Source organism: Microtus pennsylvanicus, chromosome 8 (assembly GCF_037038515.1).
Source record: "Microtus pennsylvanicus isolate mMicPen1 chromosome 8, mMicPen1.hap1, whole genome shotgun sequence".
In the NCBI taxonomy this organism is placed as follows: Eukaryota; Metazoa; Chordata; class Mammalia; order Rodentia; family Cricetidae; genus Microtus; species Microtus pennsylvanicus.
The window spans coordinates 17,010,720-17,036,853 of NC_134586.1; positions in this window are offsets into that span (position 1 = coordinate 17,010,720).

Sequence of the window (26,134 nt, forward strand, 5' to 3'; positions counted from 1 at the left end):
TCTGTCTTGAAGTATTTTACACATATATTAAATGAGGAAAATCCGGTTCTTAGTAAATATCTGAAATGTCTTTAATGATGTATATTAGTGAGTCTGTGTCTTACTATTTCATTGAAATGACTCCATTTGAAATGGCTATGTCTACATCCAGGAATTGTCTTAGTAATTTTTGATGATGAGACTTTAGAGGAGGTTCTCAATGTCTCTAGAGTCTCTACTGATGTGAACAGTTGTACTAGGCACACAGCTATCAGACAAATCCTTCCCAACAGTTCTGTAGTGGTTTTCTGGGGTTTCAGAGTCCTCACTCCCCACCTATAGTTCTATAAACAGTCAACAATGGTGTTTATGATCAAGGAAAAGTTTTCAATTGGTGATAGAACAGACAACATCTACCCTAGATACCGTCATCATGCTAAGAATTTCAGTGGATATCACACTAAGAAAATGCTTTGAAATCATGGCTATTAAATGGGAACACACAGAAAAATAAATTCATAGTATGTAGAATTTCCTGTGAATTAACTATTGCATATAAGCACAATCCTACCTCTGAGGTACTCCTTCAACCTAAGGGTTTATTTTTCTACGTTTCCAGTTCAGTTGGCTCCACATGACTCAGGCTTTCCTCTCTTATAGTCACAACTCACAGAATCACAACACACAAACACAGGAGAAGGAAAAGTGGTTTACAAACATACAAGTTGTTATATCCAGTGTTGTTTGTCCACATCCAAGAGTGCTCTGGTGACTCTTTGTTCAGACTGGTCCAGTGGTCAGAATCACAATTGTATCTCTTCAGGAAATTCTGTCATAAAACACAGAAAGCAAAAAAAAATGTATCTTTCTGTTTCAAATAACCCTTGAGTCTTTGCCCTACAGAATCCTCTTGGGAAGGCAACAGGGAATATAACAGAGGATCACCAACCTTGGAGTCATAATAGCCCTAAGATCTCAGTGGATGCATTGTCATCTATAATCCAAAGTATACAGATGTCTACCTCTCCCACTATGGCTGGGAAAGTCCCTTGTTAAGCCTGTCCTTGCAGTTATTAACAGTGGTCACCTTCAGTATGCAATACCTGCCATCTTTGATGAAGATTTTATGACCACAAAGTATCTCAGTAGTTTGTATGTTTGACATTACAGGTTGACAATAAACACCACATGACCAAAAGTCTTTGAAATGTCTCAGGGTTCCAGTCAGAAGCAATAACATCAGAATATGACACTTCAATGTGCTCCCATGTCTACAGTGCCTAGGGTAGGATCCTTCATCATGTTTTAGATTTAAGCTCAGTATTTCAAGAAATTACACACTAAACAAAACAAACAACAAACCAATTCCTGGTCCTTTCTTACCAGGTACTTCAGGCTGTCAACTAGAGCTAGATCGCCCTCTAGTGCCATGCAGAAGTTCTGGCTGGATGTCCAGTTATTTGTGTCTTCAGAAAAATGAAAACGTTTACCTCCAAATCCAATCCAGTCTGTTGGGCATGTGATATAACAAGGTCCAGGGCCCTCAGTGACCAGTCTTTCTTTTCTCACTGAAATGTAGACAGTTCAGGAAATATAATAAACATTTTGAAGTCTTCTGTCTTGGTTACTATCCAAATCTCAGTTGTTTGCTGTTTGTTGTTAACTGATCACTAAGGGAATTCTTCTAGTAGGAATGTCCCCATTCCAGAGCCTTCCATTGGGCTTTGATGAAATGGTAGTTTTTCTTCTTTGTATTTTGTGTTTTGATACAGAATCTCACTATGACTCTTCTTGGCTTGAGTATCCCTGTATAAACTGCAGTTGTCTAGTATGTGTAGTAACCCTACTGACTGTTCCTCCTGAGGGCTGGGACTATGATGTAGGAAGGTCTTTATCTATCTGTTGTTTCATTGATTAATTAATAAAGAAAACTCCTTAGCCTGATAGCTCAGAACATAGGTGGTTGGAGTAGACAGAACAGAATGCTGGAAAGAAGGGAAGTGAGGTAGACGCCATGGAGCCAGCCGCCAAGTCAGACATGCTGAACTTTCCTGGTAAGCCACCACCTCGTGGTGTTACACACATTATTAAAAATGGGTTAATCAAGATGTGAGAGTTAGCCAATAAGAAGCTAGAACTAACAGGCCAGGCAGTGTTTAAATGAATACAATTTGTGTGCTGTTATTTTGGGTTTTAAGCTAGCCATGCGGGAGCTAGAAGAGATGAAAAGCAAGCCTGCCTGCAGCTCCTTCTATAGGACTAAAGCTACTAAACCCTGCAAGAAAATCATTTCTAAACCATCAGACACATAGGACTGCCCCTGATTCCTGGAATCCTACAGCTTTCTTTCCTATAATCCTCCTTCATATGCTCCTTTTCTCTTGACAAAACAAAGAGAATTCCCCACTTGCCTGGATTTAGTATAGATAAATGCCAGCTTGTAAAACATGACATATAGGTCAAAATAGGTCTTCAGCAATAAAACATTTCTCAAGACTTTCCTATAATTCTATCATGTACTCTCTCTCTCTCTCTCTCTCTCTCTCTCTCTCTCTCTCTCTCTCTGTCTCTGTCTCTCTCTCTCTCTATATATATACACACACACACACACACACACATATATATATATATACACATATATATATTTACACACACACATAAAATGATTCTTGTTAGATGTGCTCAGAATGGCCATCATGAAGAAACATGTCAACAGATATTAGAACCATGTGCAGAAATAGGAACACTTATTTACTACTGGTGGGAATACCAACTGATACAGTCATATAACGAATTCTCAAAGAAATTAAAAGTAAACCTACTCTGTGACTTAGCCATGTCACTCCTGGACTATGGAGAGAATTCATCCTTCCACAGAGAGTCTTGCCAGTCATGCTTATTGCAGCCCTGTTTGCAACTGAAAGAAATGGACCTGATCTGGATGCCCATCTACAGATGAACTGATAATAAAGTGGAACACATCCAAAATTTAATAATATTTTAGCCCCAAATAAAAATGAAATTTGTAGGAAAGACTGTGAACGTGAGCATGATATAACACATAGAAAGGAGAACAAGAAGAGTAATATAAAGTGACAAGGAAGGATAGGATGCAGATAAAGGGAACACAAGTTATGAAAAGTTATTAAAGAATTCGTTTTCTAGTTTAAACTGTGACATAGTTCATTTAGCTGATACATAAAGTTTAAAACTATAACTGAAACTCCACAGCTTCAGTTTGGTATCCTAACTACATAGAAGTAGGTGAGATACCTGAGTTTAGGACTTGACATTTGTTTGAGGGCCATGTTAACAAAACTGTGTCATGTTTTCATCTCAGTCTAGTATAATTAAATGGCTATACATACATATATATGGATGAATCTCTGTGTGTGTGTGTTTCTCTCTCTCTCTCTCTCTCTCTCTCTCTCTCTCTCTCTCTCTCTCTCTTTGTATGTGTGTGTCCATGTCTGTGTGCCTGTGTGCATGTATAAAAAGGTGTGAATGCTGCAAAGGTTCAGAGGGCAGCTTAGAAGAATAATAGATATTCTTCTTTTATAACTTTGCCTTTTGCTTACCTTAACAGGTAAGAATAAATATGCTGCTCTTTCAAAGGTCTAATGAGTTCTAGGAAACATGAGACTTCATTATACATATCAAATACCAGAAATGACAACCCACACATTAGTGAAGGGTAATTTTTGTAGCTGTTGTCTGTTCTGATATCCAGTACCACAAGGATGCAGTAAAAATGACAAATGCAACATGCAATGAAAGTGACTGTCACTTCATTTTATTTGACTCTTCTTTTGAGCTATATAATAGTTTAGCTTTACACTGACCAAGACATTTTGGCAAATGTTTGTCTTATCTAGACATATGTGCATTATTCATTAATGTGATCAAAATGTTTTTATAGAACAATATCATGAAATATTTCTCTAGCCATGGCAGCAAGATTGTTTAAGATTTTATGACCTTATTCAGACAATCTACAGCTGAAAACTTATGAATCACATATTCTGGGACTTTCTATTTAATATTTTCATATCATGGTTGAAGACATTAACTGAAACCACGAGTTGTGAGGGGTTTCCTTTACCTTCTCCAACAATATTATTCTTCACTTTTCCCACTTCTTTTTAGCTGGTGCAACCTCCTTGTGAATCTCTCTTCTAGTTTTCACCTCCTTCTTCTCTGCCTTGAATAGATCCCCCTCATGGACATGTGTCTAAACCATTGGAAGAATTGAATTTTTACACTACCATTCATAACAGTATCAAAATTACAGGTATGAAGTAGTAATGAAAGTAATTTTATGATTGGGGATCACCAAATCATGAGTATTCATGAGGGGTTCCCAGGTGTCCAAGGGGATGTCCCCAGCTAGGTCCTTGGGCAACAGAGGAGAGGGTGCCTGAACTGGTCTTGTCTCATAGCCACACTGAAGAATATCTTGAATATCACCATAGAACCTTCATCCAGTGATGGATGGAGATAGAGTCAGAGACCCACACTGGAGCACTAGACTGAGCTCCCAAGATCTAGATGAAGAGCAGAAGGAGAGAGAAGATGAACAAAGAAGCCAGGACAGCAAGGGGTACGTTCACCCACTGAGACTGTGACTGATCTAATGGGAGCTCACCAAGGCCAGCTAGACTGGGAATGAACAAGCATGTGATCAAACTGGACTCTCTGAATGTGGCTGACAATGGGGACTGATTGAGAAGCCAATGATAATGTCACTGGGATTTGATTCTACTTCATGTACTGGCTTTTTGGGATTCTAATCTGTTTGGATGCACACCTTCCTAGACCAGGATGGAGGAGGGAGGGCTTTGGACTTCCCACAGGGCAGGGTACCCTACCTTCTCTTCAGACTGGAGAGGGTGGGGGAAGGGGAGTAAAGGGAGTGGAAGGGAAATGGGAGGAGGTGGAAATATTTAATAAATAAAACATTCAGGCTCAGGGAACTCTTTAAAAAGGGGGAAGAATGAATGGGATTATAGGAAGATTAGTGTGAACTTACATTAATAATAATAATAGTAATAGAGTGAATACTTGTGAGCTATTATTTATAGATAATTTGCATTGATATAGATTATTCTATATTGATACAAATTCAAATTGTATTTGCCATGTTGAATATGTTTCTATTTCTGTTTATATTTGTACACCTATGAAAAGTTATTTTGTCATATTCTTGGCATGAACGTTTCTACTTCTGTTTAAGACATTTTGTATATTAATATAATTTTAGGATATAGTTATCATACTGCATCCTACATTTCTACCTCTGATGAATATAATTATTTAGACAAAAGGGGGAGGATATGGGGAACCTCCTTCAACCAGTGGTCTTTGTAAAGCTGGACCAAGTTGGGCATGGCTGTGGGTAAAAATGCCAGCAAGATCACCTTCTTGCCCTCTTCCCACTCACCACACCTGAATGTTGGATTCTGTTTCTGTTTTCTTTGTGATCTGTGAGTTCTCTTTTAATAAAGAATTTTTAATACAGAAGCCCTTATTATACCATATTAGGAGTAGAGTGGTATTTCTTCATTTGCTTTTCCCTCATCAGATGCGTTCCACTTCAAATACCATGTAGAATGCTAATTTGTCCTTTCTTCCCCCTACTATGATTTCTCAACCTGAGCCCAAGCTTCTGAACAAGCTGCTTTACTTTTAACACAGAAATTAGCTTTTTGACTTAGGGTCACAAAGCAAAAAAATAAGACAAAAGCAAAAACAAACAACTGTGTCCCAAAATATAACCTGAAACAGAACTCGCATGTTTAAACCTATTTCTTGTTTTACTTTTGTGCGAGGAAACTGATTTTGAGTAAGCTAAGTCGAGAAAGAGCTCCTGGACTTCTTCTGGAAACTACTTGTGAGTGCTTGCATGCCATCCAAGTCCATAGTTTAACACAAGCTCTTCAGGAAATATAAGGAGAGTTGCTTTTGAATGGGAGTTTCCTGAAAAAGAAGCTGTATGAAAAGGTCATTGAGATAAAGGAGAACAAAATCAGTTATTACTAAGATCATCTGTTATTTACTTTACTCATTCAGGTTTTTAGAGCTGAAACCAGGTTCCCAATCAGAGACCACCTCCTCTAGGATTGCCACAAAGACGCTCTGTTAATGGGAATCAAGGTGGTGTTCCTCATCAGGGCCCACCACAAGGAAGAGAGTAACAGCAAGGTCACCTTCCTTATTCTGGAAACCAGCAAAACCCAGCATCACAGGGAAAAACCAAGGCAGCACTCATTCCCTCAGCCTGAAAAACAGCAAGGTTCACCACAATCTTTCCAAGGGCTCAGATCATTGTGGTGTCCCCAGGTCATCGTTTCTCAGTAACCCAAAGTCAGGTATGAATTACATTTATCATCTTAAAAAAAAACTCCTTTATTTCTCAGATTATAGAAACTAACCAATCAAAGTATTTAGAAATGACAAAGTCCTGTATCTAATTTAAATATTTTTATTAACTATTAAATGACTTATTCATGAGAGAAAGTTTATTTTTAGAGTAATATCACCTCAAAATTTTGTATTTCACAATTATTTGTGTCTCGTATATTCTTTGAAAGAAGACCACTTTTTTTTTCTTTTTTTTTTTTGAGACAGGGTTTCTCTGTGGCTTTGGAGCCTGTCCTGGAACTAGCTCTGTAGACCAGGCTGGTCTCGAACTCACAGAGATCCGCCTGCCTCTGCCTCCCAAGTGCTGGGATTAAAGGCATGTGCCACCATCGCCCGGCCAAGACCACTTTTCTTGCTGACGTCCTCTGCTCCTTGCTTGGGCTCTTCAGTTCACACATATAGACAGATCTCATCATGATTTTTCTTTATGGTGTTCTTATTGTTTATGTTTGACATGTCATGACCTCTCTGTAACCTACCTTCATGATTTGTTTATTTCAGAAAGTGAATATAATAAGATGGCTTCCTCTCCACATTTCTTCTACTCCCCCAGTAGAATCAAAACTATAGCTTCACTACATCAATTAAATGATCAGCATGCATCTGCCTACTGTCTTCCTTTTTCCTGAGTTTGGGCCTGGAATTTCAGGGCTTATAACAACAAAAAAAAACAGTATTTCTCTTATATATTCTTCCAGTAAGCTTCCCTTCTCATTTTTCTGTCAGTCAGTTGCCAGGAACAAGTGTTCCCATTGACACTATTGCCTGGTATCTACAGCATAATTGTATTTTAAAAATTATTTTCACATTATTGAATAAAAGACTCATAATTTTAGTAGAAATGGATCATAATACAAAGTACAAACCTCATTATATCTTAAAAAATCCAAGAAAAATTTAGCCAGGTGTGATAGTATTTGGCTAAAATTTCAACAAATGGAAAGTTATAGGCAAGAGATTTAAAGTATTGTATACATTGTGATTTTCAGGGAAATGGGGACTGAATAGGCAGAGCCATTTTGGAAGATATCTTTGGGAACATTACATTCACCTCCCTTTCATAATAATTTAAGATTACTACACACTTCCCTCCCATTTTAAACACTTAGAAAAAGGGCATGCCTAAATAGTACTGCAGTGTCCTTCCTTAGTAAGTATCTGAAATCCAATGCCATTAGTCACACCCTGGAACTGATGGAGACTGGAACCAGTGTCTGTAACTTCACTGCCTTCTTGCTCCCCCATCAAATTAATGCAAGCCTTGGTCTTTTTAAAAAATAGGTCTTGGAGGATACAACTCCCCAGAGCTGTCTAGACAGAACCAAACCTTTAGCCTCCTCAGGGGTGGCCTTGAATAAACCTCCTTTCCTCTCTAGACTGCCCTCTCATAAAGTGACACTCTAGCAGCAGGCAGCTGGATCCCTGACTCTGTCAAGTTTTTGTGGAGAGTTGTTCTTACAGTCAAAATACTAAATCAGTAAAGCTACCTGAAATCAAAGGACAAAGTCAGAGATAGCCAAAGAATTCTTGGGGGACTTAGGAGATCTGCCTCAGAAGATAGGAAAGGAGGAGACAGAATTTTTCATTTTGATGGATCAGGAAAAATTGGGATTTTTCTCTGATTTACTTGGATTTATCAGATCTTTATCTCAATTTCTGACTTTAGAGTTTTTATTATACTGTAATAATTTATGTAATAGTTTCATCTAACATACATCTTAGGGCTTTAGATTATGTCTCAGGGAGTAAATCACTATAGTCACACTGCTCCTGACAACCAGCTGGCTCTGTCAGCCTGACCACTAGCCTTACTGCACAACCATAGCCAACAGTGTACAATTTGATTCCATGACATTCCCAGCAGACAGCTTAGTTTTCTCACATGCAGGGGCTGGTCCTTTCTCTCTACAGCTAATGGCAGATGGGGTGATTCTATCCCCATGGTGCTTCCCAAATGTGGCGGTTTCTCAAAAAATTCGGGATCAACCTACCCCAGGACCCAGCAATACCACTCTTGGGAATATACCCAAGAGATGCCCTACCATATTACAAAAGCATTTGTTCAACTATGTTCATAGCAGCATTATTTGTAATTGCCAGAACCTGGAAACAACCTAGCCTAGATGCCCTTCAATGGAATAATGGATGAAGAAAGTGTGAAATATATACATATTAGTGTACTACTCAGCAGTAAAAAGCAGTGACATCTTGAATTTTGAATGCAAATGGATGGAAATAGAAAACACTATCCTGAGTGATGTAGCCCAGACCCAAAAAGATGAACATGGGATGTACTCACTCATAATTGGTTTCTAGCCATAAATGAAGGACATTGAGCCTATAATTTGTGATCCTAGAGAAGCTAAATAAGAAGGTGAATCCAAAGAAAAACATAGTTATCCACCTAGATATTGGAAGTATACAAGATTGCCAGGCAAAAATTGGAAACTTGGGGGTGGGGTGGGATGGGGGTATGGGGAATTGGCTAGAGAAAAGTGAGAAGGAGAGGATAGGGAGAGCTTGGGGGAATAGGATGGTTAGGATAATGGAAGGGTCTATATGGGAGCAGGGAGGTATATTTCTTAATTAAGGGATTCATCTGATGGTTGGCAAGAGACCTGACTCTAGAGGGGCTCGCAGGTGTCCAGGGAGATGTCCCCAGCTAGTTCCTTGTGCAGCTGAGGAGAGGGAACCTTAAATGGCCCTATCCTATAGCCATACTGATGAATATCTTGCATATCACGTAAGGTTTTTCTTGACAGTGAGACTTAACTGCTCCTGCCAGCACCTGTTTTCTTAAAGTAGGATGATGGGCATCGAAGAACCTCCATATGGAATTTACTTTCTTTTTGACAAAAGCTAGCCACTGGGCAAAGAAACTGGCCTCACCTCAACTGCAGACAGTGTGCAATGCAAATTGGACAACCAGGGCAAAAAAGAAGGCAACTGTTGAACTTGACAAATTCCTGTTTCAGAGAAAAGTCTGTCAGATATTTTAGGCCTGTATACCAAAGATAGATGCCCCAATGTTACAGAGGAATCTTGGGATGACTGTTCATGTAGCCTGATATCTCTGGCATTTATTAGGTTTGAAAGTTGCTTGTTCTGCACTTCTTGTTTACTAAAATAATATTTTATCCTTCTCAGGTTTCTTATGGGGTTGAAGATTAGATAGTTATAGATTTCCTTATTTATGATAGAAGGTAAATTAAGTACAAAACTTTGAACTCACCATAATAAGTTAGATAGTAGAGTATTTTTTCTGAATTTGCCAAATACTAATAGGTTGGAGATTGTGAATATATTTCTTACTCAATGCTTACTATATATAGTTTCACATTGTTAGAGTTAAAACTTTTTTAATGAGACAATTCAGTTCTCATTCTTCCCTGCCTACCTAAGTTCTGCCCTATCAACAGGCCAAGGCAGTTTATTTAATCATCAATGGTAATCATAGCACACAGAGGGGACTCCCACATAGGACATTCCACTCTCTAGAACCTCCATATTTGAACTAAACTCCAGACCCCTTTCCCAACTGCTTTGGCTTCTCTAACCAAACAGCAGGGAAGTTTCCAGCAGGTAGGCTTCCCCAAATACCTACCTCCATCCACCAGACCCACAAGCTCCTACTGCCATCCCAGCCCCAAACCCACTTATCCTCCTGAAACCTCAGTGGGACACTCAAACACAGCTTGTTACAATATGGAGGGAACCAAGAGCTTGCTACAACACTGAGTGGACCAAGAGAGCTAACCAGTAGAGAAGACCCAAGAGAGCAGGTTTAGAGAGACCCCAGTGATTCCCTGAGACAGACATTGACAGTGCAGAGCAGACTAAGAACAATTCCCAAAGACTCAGGCAGATACTGCAAAGATTGAACCAAGACGCAAAGATACTGCCAGCCTCATTTGAAGGAAGAGATGGGCAGGCACCAATGCAAGAATCCATTCAACAACTAAAAGCTCACCAAGGCCAGCTGGGCTAGAACTAATAAAGCATGGGATAAAACCGACTCTCTGAACATGGCAGACAATGAGGGCTGGATGAGAAACCAAGGACAATGGCGCTGGGTTTTAATCCTACTGCATAAACTGGCTTTGTGGGAGACTAGCCTGTTTGGATGCTCGCCTTTCTAGACCTGGATGGGGGGGGAACTTGGACTTCCCACAGGGCAGGGAACCCTGACTGCTCTTTGGACTGGAGAGGGAGGGGGAAAGGAGTGGTGGGAGGGGGAGAGGAGTAGGGGGAGGGAAAAGGAAATGGGAGGCGGGGAGGAGGTGGAATTTTTTTTCAATAAAAAAATAATAATAAATAAAAAAGCAACATGGTAACATGAGAACCCACTGGTCACACAACAGGAAGACTTGATTACCTAACCCAGAAGAAGCAGAGGAAAATGACTTTAAATATAACTTATGAAGTTGATGGAGACATTTAAAGAGGAAATGAAAATCTCCCTTAAAGAAATGGAGGAAAAGACAAACAAAAGTTGGAAGAAATCAATAAATTCCTCATAGAATCCCAAGAAAACCAAGAAAAAATAATCAAATAGGTGAAGCAAACAGTTCAAGACTTGAAGACTAAAATAGCCACAATAAAGAAAACACAAACCAAAGGAATACTGGATATTGAAAATCTGGGTAAATGAAGAGTAACTATAGAGGCAAGTACAACCAATAGTATAAAAGAGATAGAAGAAATAATCTCAGGTGTTGAAGATACTATAGAGGATATAGACTCACTAGTTAAAGAAAACATTAAATTCAACAAATTCCTGCCAGGCGGTGGTGGTGCACGCCTTTAATCCCAGCACTCAGGAGGCAGAGGCAGGCAGATCTCTGTGAGTTCAAGACCAGCCTGGTCTACAAGAGCTAGTTCCAGGACAGGCTCCAAAACCACAGAGAAACCCTGTCTCGAAAAACCACACACAAAAAAATATTCCTGACACAAAACATCCATGAAATCTGGGATGCCACAAAAAGATCAAGCCTAAGAATAATATGAATAGAAGGAGAACTCCAGCTCAAAGGCACAGAAAATATATTCAACAAAATCATAGACAAAAACTTTCCCAACTTAAAGAAGAGTATCCCTATGAAGGTACAAGAAGCTTACAGAATACCAAATAGACTAGATAAAAAAGTCCCCTTGCCATATAATAATAAAAATACAAAACATACAGAATAAAGAAAGAATATTAAAAGCTGCAAAGGAAAATGGGCAAGTAATATCTAAAGGTAGAATTATCAGAATTACACCCAACTTCTCAATGGAAACTATGAAAGCCAGAAGGTCCTGGGCAGATGTACTGTAGAGACTAAGAGATGATGGATACAAGCCCAGATTACGATACCCAGCAAAGCTTTCAATCACCGTGGATGGAGAAAACAATCTATTCCGTTACAAAACCAGATTTAAAAAGTACAAATCCACAACCTCAGCCCTACAGAAAGTACTAGGAAGAAAACCCCAACCAAAGGATGTAGTAATAAGGGTGGAGGGGCTGCGTCCCCAACACCCCAGCTGCCTGGCTAGCTTATGCCTGAAATAACAACACACAAACTGTATTCATTTAATCACTGCTTGGCCCATTTCTAACTAGCCTCTTCTAGGCTAATTCTCACATATTCATTTAGCCCGTTTCTAATCATCTGTGTAGCGCCCCTAGGTGTGCTTACCGGGAAGATTCTAGCCTATGTCCATCCTGGGTCGGAGCTTCATCGTGTGCGTCTGCCTGGGAGTTGGGGGCATGGCGTCTCTCTGAGGCATCTGCTCCCAAGAGGAGAGCTGTGGAGTCTGAGCTCACTTCCTCTTCCTCCCAGCGTTCTGTTCTGTTTACTCCTCCCACCTATCTTCTAACCAATGAGGGCCAAGCGGTTTCTTTTTATTTAACCAATGACCTTCCTCCATCAAAAGGAAGCTAGCTGGACCCACAAACACAAGCAATAGATAACCTCTCACCAGAAAAACCCAAAGAAGGGAAACATACAAGCTACAAAAAAATAACAGGAATTAACAAGTACTGCTCATTAATATCTCCCAATAGCAGTGGATTCAATTTACCTATAAAAAGACACAAACTAAGAGAATCGATATTAAAACAAGATCCAGCCTTCTGCTGTAAACAAGAAACACTCTTCAACCTCAAAGACAGACATTACCTCAGAGTAAATGGTTGGGAATAGGTTTTCCAATCAAATGGACCTAAGAAACAAGCAGGTGTAGCTATCCTAATGTCTAACAAAATATCTTTCAAACTAAAATCAATCAGAAGAGATAAAGTACACTTCATACTCATAATAGTAAAACTGATCAAGACGAAGTCACAATCCTGAACCTCTATGCCCCTATTACAAGAGCACCCACCTATGTAAAAGAAACATTACTAAAGCTTAACTTGCACATAACCTCCTACTTCAACACTCCGTTCTTGCCAATGTGAATAGAAGAAGAAATCCAGCTCAAAGGCACAGAAAATATATTCAACAGAATCATAGAAGAAAACTTTCCCAGCCTAACAATGGATATCCCTATGAAGGTACAAGAAGCTTCCAGAACACCAAATAGACTGGATCAAAAAAGTCCCCTAGCCATATAACAATCAGACTGATGAATAGCTTAAATATTACCATAGAATCTTCATCCAGCTACTGATGGAAACAGAGGCAAAAACTTGCATCAGAGCACTCCCATAGTCCAGATGAAGAGTTGGAGGAATGAGAATATGAGCAAAGAGGTCAAAGCCATGATGGGTACATCCATTGAAACAATCTACCTGAGCTAATGGAAGCTCACCTATGCCACCTGGAATGGAAAGAAAAAGCATAGGACCAAACTAGTCCTTCTTAATGTTGTTGACAGTTGCATGGCCTGGCAAACTGAGAGGCCCCTGGCAGTGGCAAGAGGATTTATCCCTACTGCATATACTGGCTTTTTGGGAACCTATTCTCTTTGGAGGGATTATTTGCTCAGCCTAGATATAGTAGGGAGGGCCTTAGACCTTTCCCAAAGCAATGTACCTTACCCTTTTTGAGGAGTGTATGGGGGATGAGTAGGCAAGTGGAGGTGATGGGAGGTAGGGAGGAAGTGGGAATTTAGATTGGTATGTATGATGAAAAAAGATTGTTTGCTTCCTTTTAATTTTTTTAAAAGTCTAAAAAAATGCCAGGGAAGAAAGTAGTAGAAATAAATGATCAGGAAAATGAGGTGAATGTAATTTTGCCAAAGACAGCTTTCAAAAGGGCTGTGCTGTTGAACCAGTGACACCAGGCTCTTTTTCTGTAGTTCCCACTTCCATGAACATCACAGTGTACACAAAACTTTAATTCTCTTGCCTCTAACTTTCCATTTGTTGGAATTTTTGCCAAATACTTCTACACCTGGTTAAATTTTTCAAGAATTGCTCAGCATATGCCGAGGTCTGTATTTTGTCCTGTGCTCCTAGCCTACCAAAATTATGAGTCTGTTATTCAATAATGGAAAAGTAATCTTAAAAATACAATTATACTGTAGATACCAGGCAATAGAGGTAAAGGAAACACTTAGGCTTGGTACATGGCTTATTGATAATGAGAAGGGAAGCTTGCTGGAAGATATATGAGAGAGAGAGAGAGAGAGAGAGAGAGAGAGAGAGAGAGAGAGAGAGAGAGAGAGAGAGACTAATAAGTTCTTTGTTATCATCCCTGAAATTCCAGGCCCAAGGACACACAGGGAGAAGGACAATAGTCAGCAGGTGCATGCTGATCATTTAATTGATGTCATGAAGCTATAGTTTTGACCCTATTGGGCCAATAGAAGAACGTGGAGAGAAAGTGTCATCTTATTCACTTTCTCAAATAAACAAATCATGAAGGTAGGTTACAGAGAGGACATGACATGTAAAACATAAACAATAAGAACATGATAAAGAAAAACATTGATGAGATATGTCTATATGTATGAACTGAAGAGCCCAAGCAAGGAGCAGATGATGTCAGCAAGAAAAGGGGTCTTCTTTCAAAGAATGTACGAGACATAAAATAATTGTGTAACACAAAATTTGGAGATTATATTCCTCTAAAAATCAATGTTCTCTCATGAACAAGTCATTTAATAGTTAATAAAAATATTTGAAATATTTTGGTTAGTTTGTTTCTACACTCTTAGAAATAAAGGAGTTTGGTTTTTTTCAGGAGGATAAATGTAATTCATCCCTGTCTTTGGATTCTAATTTACTGAGAAACAATGGCCTGGGGACACCCCAATGATCTGAGCCCCTGGAAAGATTGTAGTGAACCTTGCTGATTTTTTAGGCTGAGGGGATCGATGCTGCTGTGGGTCTCCCTGTGGTGCTGGGCCTTGCTGGTTTCCAGAATAAGGAAGGTGATCATGTTGTTAGTTTCTTCCTTGTGGTGGTCCCTGATGAAGAATTCCACCTTGGTTCCCATTAGCAGATGGTCTTTGTGGCAATCCTGGAGGAGGTGGTCTCTGACTGGGGATCTGGTTTAGATTCTGAAAACCTGAATGAGTAAAGTAAATAACAGATGAGCTTAGTAATAGCTGATTTTGTTCTCCTTTATCTCAATGACCTTTTCACACAGCTTCTTTTCCAGGAACCTCCCACTCAATAGCAACTCTCCTTATATTTCCTGAAAAGCTTGTGTTAAACCATGGACTTGCATGGTATTCATGCACTCACAAGTAGTTTCCAGAAGTAGTCCAGGAGCTCTTTAGCAACTTAGCTTATTCAGAATCAGTTTCCTCACACAAAAGTAAAACAAGAAATAGGCTTAAGCATGTGAGTTTTGTTTCAGGTTATATTTTGGGACATAGCTGTTTTTTCATTTTGTGATCCTAAACCATAGAGCCAGTTACTGTGCTAAAACTAAAGCAGCCTTTTCAGAAGCTTAGACTCAGTTTGGGAAATCTTTGCAGGGGAAAATAAAAGGACAAAAGTAGCAGTCCGCATGGTATTCACTGAATAAATATAATGAAAGTTTTCTGCTGTGGTTTTAATACATTATTTGAATTCAGAGTCATGGGTAAAAAAGACAGTTAAATATTATTACATATTTACAAAAATATATTTTATATTTTCTTAAGGATATCAAATACTGCAATAGACAAAACAAGGGGTTAGAGTAAGGCACTGCGGAACTCTTGGTACCATAGGAGAGTCAGAATCGGTTCACTGTGTTTAAGCTCATTCTTCTAGCTACCACTTGGCTGTGATAATGTTAGGCTCCATGAGAAATCCCATAGGCGACCACCAAAAATGTATGTGGTCAACAAAAGCCTTTATTCCAGCATTCAGTGATCTGTCAACTGACACAGAGGTGAAATGTCAGCTCTGAAAATAGCTCACAGGTTCCTTGTAAACAACATTAGGACAATTCCATGGAGAGGAGGTTAGTCTGGGGGATGATGTAGGTTTAAACAAAAAGTCTACTGATTATTACAGGATTGGTGGCTGGTTTTAACGGTTAGAAACTTTCCAGCTGCAGTAGGGGAGAAGCTTATCTTTAGCTACCAGAAGACTGTGGGGCGGCAGCTGATTGGTTGCCCCTGAGTTGTGGTCTACCCAAGAACTGCTCATTCAGTTCTAGTAAACTGAAACAGAGAAAGTTTCTGACCAGGATATTAGGAACCTGTCATGGTGTTTTTTGGCTCTCTCATTACAAAATGACAAATTACTCCTATTTTCAGTGCACCAGTCCTCAGGATAGTTCAAGTTATTGCTCTGCCTGACACCCACCCAAAATAGTACTTAGTACCAAGGTTGGAGAGTGTTTGTTTGTAATTTGGGGAAAGTTGCATTCATTAACTAAAGTAGAAGCGATAGGTATTGAAGAATTTAAAAAAATCATCCTCCTTACTAACTACAGAAAAGGGGATTGATGTGTTGATATTAGTGGGAAAGGGTATTCATAGAAGGTCATTGAGATGCAAAGCAAAGGATAGAATCAAAAGTGAGTTCACCAAAGCAACTACGGGGATAAACCCACAATCTGTCCATCATCTAAGGGAATTTTTAGACAATGTCTGAGAATTAATCAGATAGGAAAATTTTTCAGTATCCATGGTGCCTGTTATGCTCAGTAACAACCACTAACTCACAACATGAAATTCTCTTTCAGTCCTCCCTTCTTTTCCTATAATCTGATTGCTTACACTGATAAGTCATATATGTGTGTGATAATATATATATATATATATATAATCCGTAACTTGAAATATTCCTGTCTTTCTGTCTTACTTATTTAACAAATTCTTGTCTTATATTTGCATATCTTCTCAAACAAAGGAATAAGGAGAATCATTTTAGTTTATACACTCACAACTATTAACACATTGAGATGTTAAATAAGAGCAGGGAAAAATGAAAACTGAGAGGGTGTTTTTATTTCTCTGTCCAATAGTTTAAATTTTAGTATTTAATTTCCTGTCCTTAAAGTAACTGTGGCCTCTGTTTCTCTCTATCATCTTCCCTTAATACTCACTACAGCAAGGTTGTAACCAGTCGATTTTAACTTTCCATTTCCTAGACACTCTGTGGCTTCATTTATCTGTTATCTCCTGCCCTCCCTCCTGTCTCTCTCCCCACCTGCAGTGCTGTCTCCAATTTTTTAAGCAGAGTCACAGCATCCACGCCCATATTGACATAACTTCACCCAGTTTCAGAACAGAGCTCAGAGCCAGCAAAGCCACTGTGAAAAGGATCACCAACAGCTTGAAGGAGGCTTTGGACTTTTTCCCAAGTCTGGTTAGGGAGATGAGCAGAAGAATGGTTCCATTGAATTCCATTCTATGTTATTCTGTATTTACCATAGCAGGAAATCTTGCATCTCTGACTCCAAACTGGGACTTTTGCCCAGCAGGATGAGGTAGGTAAAAGGTGCCAGTGTCTCCTTTCTAAAAGGGAGAACAGATGATAAGACTAAATTTGAGAGCAATAACATGCAAGAGAATAGCCCAGATATTGAAGCTAGAGGATTATCATTATATGAATCTCATTTTTAATGAGATTTTCTGTAAAACATTCTCTATTGGTAGATAGGAGTACCATATGCACACATGTGTTTATTTTGTCAACAATGATCTATACACAAATTGAAGAAGAGCCCTATCTTTCATCCACCACTTATTTGTGTATTGTACATATAGGGATACACATTGTAGTTAGTTAAGATGATGGTGTTGATGACATCCTTCTATAAATTTGAACTAATTATGACACCACACTTGCAATATGTAGCCTGTTAAGACTCAGCAAGATTTCCCATTCCTTTGATGTGACCCAATAACAGGAACCTTAGTTGGTAAAATCACATAACCTAAAACATGACTAAATCTCAGCAGAAATGGCCACAGAACGACATGGTAAGTCCTTGACTCATCTTACCATTTTACATTTCTAATACCCATTCCCAAATCCATTTTCCAAAGTATTCTATCCAGTTACAGAGTTGAGCAAGACAGTCTGCTTAATCCCCTCAAAAGGTCAACTGCATACACTCACAATATTTTTTAGTCAACAATAGGCTCTGTCCTCAGGATAACTTTCAACATAGTTTATATGTAACTTTCTGATAGTACTGCATCTCAATATTCTCTTTCTGAAAGTATTTTGTTCATATTGTATGTTATAACTTAGTCCTTAATTTTTGCATTTCATCTTAAACTTGGATGTTCTTCAGGCATTAGAAGAGAACCCTTCTATTTTTTCTTTTGATTAATAATATGCAAAATTTATGCCGATAAGCATATATATTGATTTTCATGATTCATGTCTCTTTTTTTTTCAAAATTTGCTAGCAAATCTTGCATGCCTATCGTTTCCTGCTTTCTTTTAATCTTACCTTTACTCTTACATCAGACAATTCTTTCTCATTCTTTCCTTGCAGCAATTAGTCTTTGAACTCTCTTAAAAACTTAGACCCTCTATAGATTTTATTTGTGTCTTTTTCAGGTATAATTCAAGATTTGTGGTATTTGAGGACTATTTAACTTGAGGGAAGGCAAAGAGGGCCGTGAGAGAATAAACCTAAATTTGGGCTCCTCTTGTATTGTGTGACACTGAACTCTGTGCTAGGCATGTGAATGCCAATCTGGCCATTTCTGTTTGACTATAGTGAACATATAGAAAGGCTCCCTCATGAATGGGTTATGGGTGCTACAAGTTATATGATCCTTAGAGAATAATCAGAGTCACAGTTAAATTTCTGTAGTTATTATATTTGCTCTCTACTTTTTTGCAGTTTACCAACCTTTCTTGGCTATTCTAAAAGCAGAGCTATTTTCCCCATTTCCATGAGATTTCTTCTAAACAGGGGTTTCTTGTTCTTGACAGGTCTTTCTGTTTATGAACATAACATATTCTGTAACTTTCATAGAAACTACAGAGAAAGCAAGTCTAAAAATAAGTGGCCCTATCCAGGTGGTCATACTTAAGGCGCATAGTCAAGGTCCATGTGAAGTATTAGCACTGAGTAGTCACATTCTTGGTAGAAGCCAGATTTTTCCTTGAATATTTAAATACTGGAACATAGTACTTGACTCTTCCAAATATCACTCAGATCAGGATATTTCTCTAACCTTCTCAGTGTCAGCAATGTGTGAAAGAGATTATTATATCATGATAAAAAAATCACCTGTGACCTTATCAGACACAACAGAGGCAGAAAATAGAGAGGAACTGAGGGTGGACTTAAAACCATAAGGAGAAATATAACATGCTTAAAGACACATAATAAAATCTTGAAGCACATAGCCTTTATGTAAATTTGCCTCAGTATATAAATGTATGCATGTATATTCTACATTCATAGCATATATATCTAAATATGCTACTAATACAGAATTTGTGATTTATATTAAACATTTTATATTAGTTCAATACTGATGCTGAGAAAAATCTGTTATATAAGTAAAACATATTTGCACAAAAGGATTTTGTCTGCAAATTCAAGAATAATATAATTGTAAGTCCAATTTCTCAGAGCATTTTATCCTTGGCTTTCTTCTCTTTGTTCATATTGGGTTTGCCTGGTACATATGTGAGGCTGTGTCATCTAATGCCTTTTCCTTATAAGACACAGTCATTTTGATGGTACTGGCTAGCAATTGTGCATTTTATTTCACAATTTAACTAGTTACGTTTGTTCTTTGAAAGTTTGATTCATGTATATAATGCAGTCTGACCATTCTCACTTAATAATCTCTCCTAGTTCCTACATCCCTGTGAAATCTTCCTTCTCCCTACAAATCCCTTCTTAGCCTCATACCTTTATTTGCTATCTTTTATTACCCACTGAGTTTCACAATGGATTTATTTGACTTTGGGTGCAAAATTGTCCATTGCGTCCCAAAGATTAGGCAATAAACACCTAAAGACTGATTTCCTATTATCTATCAACATCCACTGAAATTATACCAGCTCTGGATACCTGTACACGATTTGCTCAAGATGAACCCAACTTAAAATGTATGGGGATAGTTTAACAATATTTCACTCTTATCTGAGTATCTTGCCAGTTGATGGCTGCTAAGGGAATGAAGCCAGTTTACTTTAGAAGTATGACTACTGATAAGTTGTCTGTTTTCCAGTGGATGGCATCACTCCTATAAGAATATAGGCAACACCCACTGGGTTTAGAGGAATATATAAAGCAATGTGTACAAATGTGGAAAGTGAGATGTTGTGTGTCTGGAATGAAAAATAGGTATGGATTAAACATGAGAATGTTGAAAATATATAAGTACATGCATGAAGTTCTCAAAGAATAAATATAAACCATTACATTAAAAACTATTCCACCCCATTTTCTATGCCTCCAGTTTCAATTTATGTAAATCCTAGTATTTGCCCTACTTTAATCCTCTGTATCCACCACAGACATTTTCCACTCTTCTGCTCACAATAGATATTCCAAATTAAAAACAAAAGTCACATTGAAGCTATGAACAACCTGAGAGAGAAAACATGACATTGGTCTCCTTTATTTTACAGAGGATAAAATGTATCAATACTAATTCTCTATTACAAATTTCATAATTTCATTTTTCTTTAGTGACAAACAAATTTGGATTGTATATATGCTCCATATTTTCATTATTCATTCAGTAGTTGATAGACATCTAATCTGATTCCATTTCATAGCTATTGTGAAAATGGCAGCAACGAGCATAGCTGGATATTTCTCATGGGTTATAAAGTCCTCTGGGTCTGTGTCTAACAGTATTTCAGCTGAGCTGTATAACAGATCTACTTTTAACTTCATCTGAATCTCCACACCGATTTTCATTTAGTTCAATCACTCTGGCCAAATAATCTGAGGTATTGAACCTTAAGTATTCAACAAGATCACCAAAAGGAACAAGACAAATTATGTTGATAATATATTTCAGTCATATTTCCATTAATGAGCTTAGTTTCAACAATTTTTAAACATAGGTATTATTTTATGATTCTCCTTTTTTGTCTAATTACTGTAAGCAATAAACCATGTGACTCTGTTTTCAGGGTATATGACAGTATAATCACTGTTGCACAATTACAACTTGCACCTGATTTCTCTTTTGGAGGGATTTGTCTTTTATCAAGCTTTAAAACAAATTTATTGTCTACCATAACTTATATCAGTGATTTTACTTGCCACAGAAGAAGTTTCAATAGAAAGTAGTGTATTATCTATAGCTCAAAATTCATAAACATTTTCCCCTTTCCTTAATAACATATATAGTTCAACCTTAGACTATTAATAGCTGTGGGTTGTTCTCTTTCTGGAAGAGAATCTAGTTATCTGAATGTCTCAGGAAATAGCCTTTATTATCTTCCTCATTCTCTTTCACCTAGATCTCTAAAGTCATTCTTAATAAGAATGATTTATAACAATGACATGGACAGCTATCAAGTGAACGTGAATGAATTGTTGCAGGACCTTCTGTCTTAGGAGGAGTGTGATGGTTTGAAAGAAAACAGCCCCCAAAGAAATGGAACTATTAGGAATTATGGCATTGTTGTAGTAGGTATGGTCATGCTGGAGAATATTTATCACTGTGGAGCTGGGCTTTAAAGTTGTGTATGCTCAAGATACCTCCCAGCGCCATGGACTGCTTCTCATTGCCTGTAAGATGTAGAACTCTCAACTCCTTTTTCAGTACCATGTCTTGCTCCATGCTGACATGGTCCCTGCAATGGTGATAATGGAATAAAACTCTGAAACTGTGAGCTGCCTTTTTAATTAAATGCTTTTAATAAAAAAAGTTGCCATGATTATGGTGTGTCTTCAGAGTAATAGAAACCCTAACTATGCCAAGTTGGTGTAAGGGACTGGGGTATTGTTGTGATAGACCTGACCATGTTTTTATTTGAAGGATTTTGGACTTTGGATTGTGGTCCTTTCATTAGTAAAGCAGTGGAGTGCTCTAAGCACTGCTTAACAGGTTACACTAGCAGGAGCATGAAAGACAATGGTGATGAGATTGACTTGAACTGTGGGGATCATGAAGTTTCAGAGGCAAAGAATGTTAGTATGTGGACTAGGGACTGGTTTTGTGATATTTTGGTGAAGAATGTGGCTGTTTTGTCTAGAAAATCTGCCTGAGGTTAAAGTGAAGACTTTTGGATTAATTCCACTGGCAGAGGAAATCTCAAAACAGCCTAGTATAGATTCTGTTGTGTGGTTCTTAGAGTTAACTCTGATGAACATTTACAATGAAAAGGAGCAAGCTGAAGAAATAAAAATTCAAATGTACAGATTGATAAATAGTGGCACCAGGAAGTGAAATAAAGCTAAATTCTGTGCTCAAGGAGACAATGGATAAAGAAATAGAATAAAGGGTATGGTGAGTTCTGGTTTAGATCCCACCCAGCTAAGTTTCCAACACAAGATAAAGAATTAAAGAAAAGTTAAGAGTTAGGTATGGTGGTGTACATCATGAATCCCAGCACTTGTGAGGCAGAGCCTGGAAGGTCTTTGAGATTAAGGCCAGTATGTTCTACAGAGCAAGTTTAAGAGCAGCCAAACTTAGGCAGTGAATCAAAGGGGTTATGTTAGTGCTCCAACAAGCAGCAGACCTTGGCAACTTTGGCAGTGTGGATCTGGAGTTAAAGACTGAAAGAAGGGGTTATGGAATTTGTCTCTTTGGGGGCTCAGTTATGACGGGCTCAACAGAGGCCACCTGTACACCACCAAGGATCAGACCATCCAATTGGAAAGTTCTCAGTGTCAGAAGTGACAACTCCTTCTGCTCCTTCAGCCAATAGCCTTTAAGTTACCAGCCTATTTGGGCGTGGTCTCTTTTGCTGTAAAAGCAGCAGTAGCCATTCACTTTGTCTCTTGCTTCCAGCTCCTGCTTCTGGCTGCTGGACTCTGTTCCTGTTCACCCAGAGGACTGTTGTCTACACAGTGATCTCTAAGTTTTTCCCCTTAAATAAATAACCCTTTTATATATCATAATTCCAAACTGTTGTGGAATTGTTTTGTGACTTATGTCTTCAGGATACCTACCAAGGAAAGCTGCTAACATAGAGTAGAAGCAGCCCAAAAGGAAGGAATATGTTGCAGTCAACAAAGCCAAAAGGAATTGGAGATCTAAAGAACATTTTCACATTAGACAAGGAGATACAAAGTATGTAGTTTGCCTACCTAGTTTTTGGTCTTGCAATGCTCTCTTCCCTATGTTTTGGAACAATAATATATATTCTGTGCCAATATATATTGGATCTGTTTTTTTGTTTTGATTGTGATTTTGGGGGGATGGCAGTTAAGAGATTGTAAGAATCTTGGAAGTAAGTTTGAACATTTAAATGTTGTTGAGACTGTGATAGACTATGGGGACATTGAAGTTATAATGCATTTGGCATTATGATATGGCTACAAATTTATGGGTGCCAAGGAGTGGAATGTGAAGTTGAAAAAAATTGTTCCCCAAAGGGTGTGGCACCATTAGGAAATATGACTATCTTGGAGTATGTCTAGTCTTATTGAAAGAAATGTTTCATTGTGGAGGTAGGTTTTGAAGTCTCATATATTCTTACCATACTGCCCAGTGTGACAGACCACGTTATGTTACCTACATATCAATATGTAGCAGCTCTGTCTCCAGCACCATGTTTGCTTGTATTCAGTTATACTCCCCACCACAATGATAATTGACTAAATCTCAAACACTGTAAGACACCACCTCAATGAAATGTTTTCATTTGTAAGATTTGCCATGGCCTTGGTATCTCTTCACAGCAAAAAAAAAAAAACCCACTAACTAAGACAAAGATGTTCTATGAATTATAATAATACCATCCCCATAACTAAGCATTCTAACAGATTAAATATATATATATATATGCATTTTGATAAATTATTGTGTTATCAGCCCATAACTTTAATTGAATATATAGTCTAAAATCTTTATTACCCTTTATAATATTTGTATATATGTGCCTAAAACCTTTACACACACAAATACATTGTTTCTTACCTTATACAGTATATGTACATGTGAATGCATATACATATATGATAGCACACACACACATATGTGTGTGTGTATGTGTGTGTGTAAAGCTTATATCCACATCCACACACATATACACATACACACAAAGCAGAACATGTCAGACAAATGGGGGAATACTAATAAGGAAATTCCACACTAGCTTTGAATAAGGACTTCCTTTACCAAAAAAAGAAACTCATAGATCACAATGAAAAAATAGGAACAGGGTCTCACATTCAGGTTGGCATACAAGAAAAAGAGGGGTGAGCAGTTGGGACTGTGGCTTTTTGGTACACAAGCCATACCCAAACCTGCTAAAACCTCTCAAAGGCCATTGACTGAAGTCTTAAGGGACTTAAATGACAGGTCTGAGACCTATTGGAAATAAGCATATTGGCCAGTGGTGGATTTGAACACTGGATCAATATATTAGCCACACCTGATGAGCATGTCTAGGGTGGTATCAAGCCCATAGTGAAGGTTAATTTGGGCCTGTGACTCCACCTGATCATCATTAGAGGAGTGCCAATTAAGGAAGACCACAGGCTCCAAAATAGCCTGAAAAAGATGGTACCAGGCATAATGGTTTGTAATTGAATAACCCATTCTTGAAGGACTTGTTCAAAGTAGGGAGAGTCTGGAACAAATTTAGTAACAGCTTTCTGGACAAAAAAAAAAAGTTCATAAGTGTTGTAGGCATCCATGGTTGGTTGACTGTGTTCGATCCCATGAAAACATGGAAAGACATGATTGGACAATCTTCTGGGGTTTGGGGGGCCAAGGAAGATGCTGCAACACAAACTGGGGAAACAGTAGGGAGAGTGGAGGGCTATGGGCTCTATGTTGTTTTAAGTTTGATACTGATGTTCCTGCCATGGGTACTTGTGTGGAGGAGTGAAGGCTGTAATAGGAGTGGGAAGGATGGACCATTGCTTTGGGACAATGGTCTTGTACACCATAAGAATTTGTTACTTGTATTTTAATAAAATGCCAATTGGCCAGTAGCTTGACAGAAGTATAGGCAGGGTGACAAGAACAGGAGAATTCTGTGAAGAGAAAAAGTTCAGTCTGTACTTGTCACTCAGACACAGAGGAAGCAAGATGAAACAATCTTGCTAATAAAAGGTACCAACCCATGTGACTAACACAGATAAGAACAATGAGCTAATTTAAGATGTGAGAATTAGTTAATAAGTATCCTAAGCTAATAGTCCAACCTGTTTACTATTAATGTAGACCTCTGTGTGTTTCTTTGGGACTGAACAGCTGTGTGATTGGGCAGGCCAGAAACCACTGTCAACAGAACATGTTGGTTTGGGAGGCACTGCTTGGCATGAGTGGTCTGACTCCTCCTCCTCTGCAATATATGATGTCAAAGTAATAAAGAGGTTAACACTGGCCTGTTGCTGACAATGCTTATTGTGAGCAGCTCTTACTTCCTCTGGAAGCGGGGTGATTTATGACTGGAAATTATGGCTAGTAGGATTGGGACAAAGGAAACAGAGGGAGTCACTCTTGAGCCAACCTTATGCTTTTGATCAAGAAAGTACATGCCCATCCTGAGTTCAGGACCCACATGTTTTCATGGGGCCAACCGCACAACGTCATCCCCCAAATCTTCAAGAATTACATTATTAACCTTAAGGCCATTGTTGACCAATATTAATTTTAATGCCCTCGTCTGAAGTTTCTTTCCGTGGAGTGTAAGTTCCATAATTCTCTTAATGGTAGGAAATACAGGGCAGGCAAGAACAAATTCTAAACTAGACAAAGATATGCATAAATAAAACAGTAAATATGTTGAATCCAAGTGTCTTACACTTAGTGGAGGACTTCTGTGGTTCATTAGTCCATGGTTGTATGTCTACATGGACATACACAGTGTCTCTGGATGAGAGGAAAATGTTTGTGAGCACCATGGGGTTCCAATTCCTGGAGTATCAGCCCTTATATAGAGGCACCTGATGAATCAAGAGCAGTATTAGGTATTCCTACCTAGTGCACCAGGGGTACCAAACAGACATAAAGAGAGAAAGAGAAAAGGAGCATCTCCATGCTCACCTTCATGAGGACCAAGGATATGAAACATTCATGGGCCAACTCACCTAAAAGGTCACCAAAAAAGGTATGTTGTGATGCACTGCAGTCATGAAGAGAAGTTTGAAAGAGCACTCATAAGAAAAGCAAAAGTATACCAACCTAGTCAACATACCGCTAGCAACAAAATGCAAATATCCGGACCCCAAAACAGTCA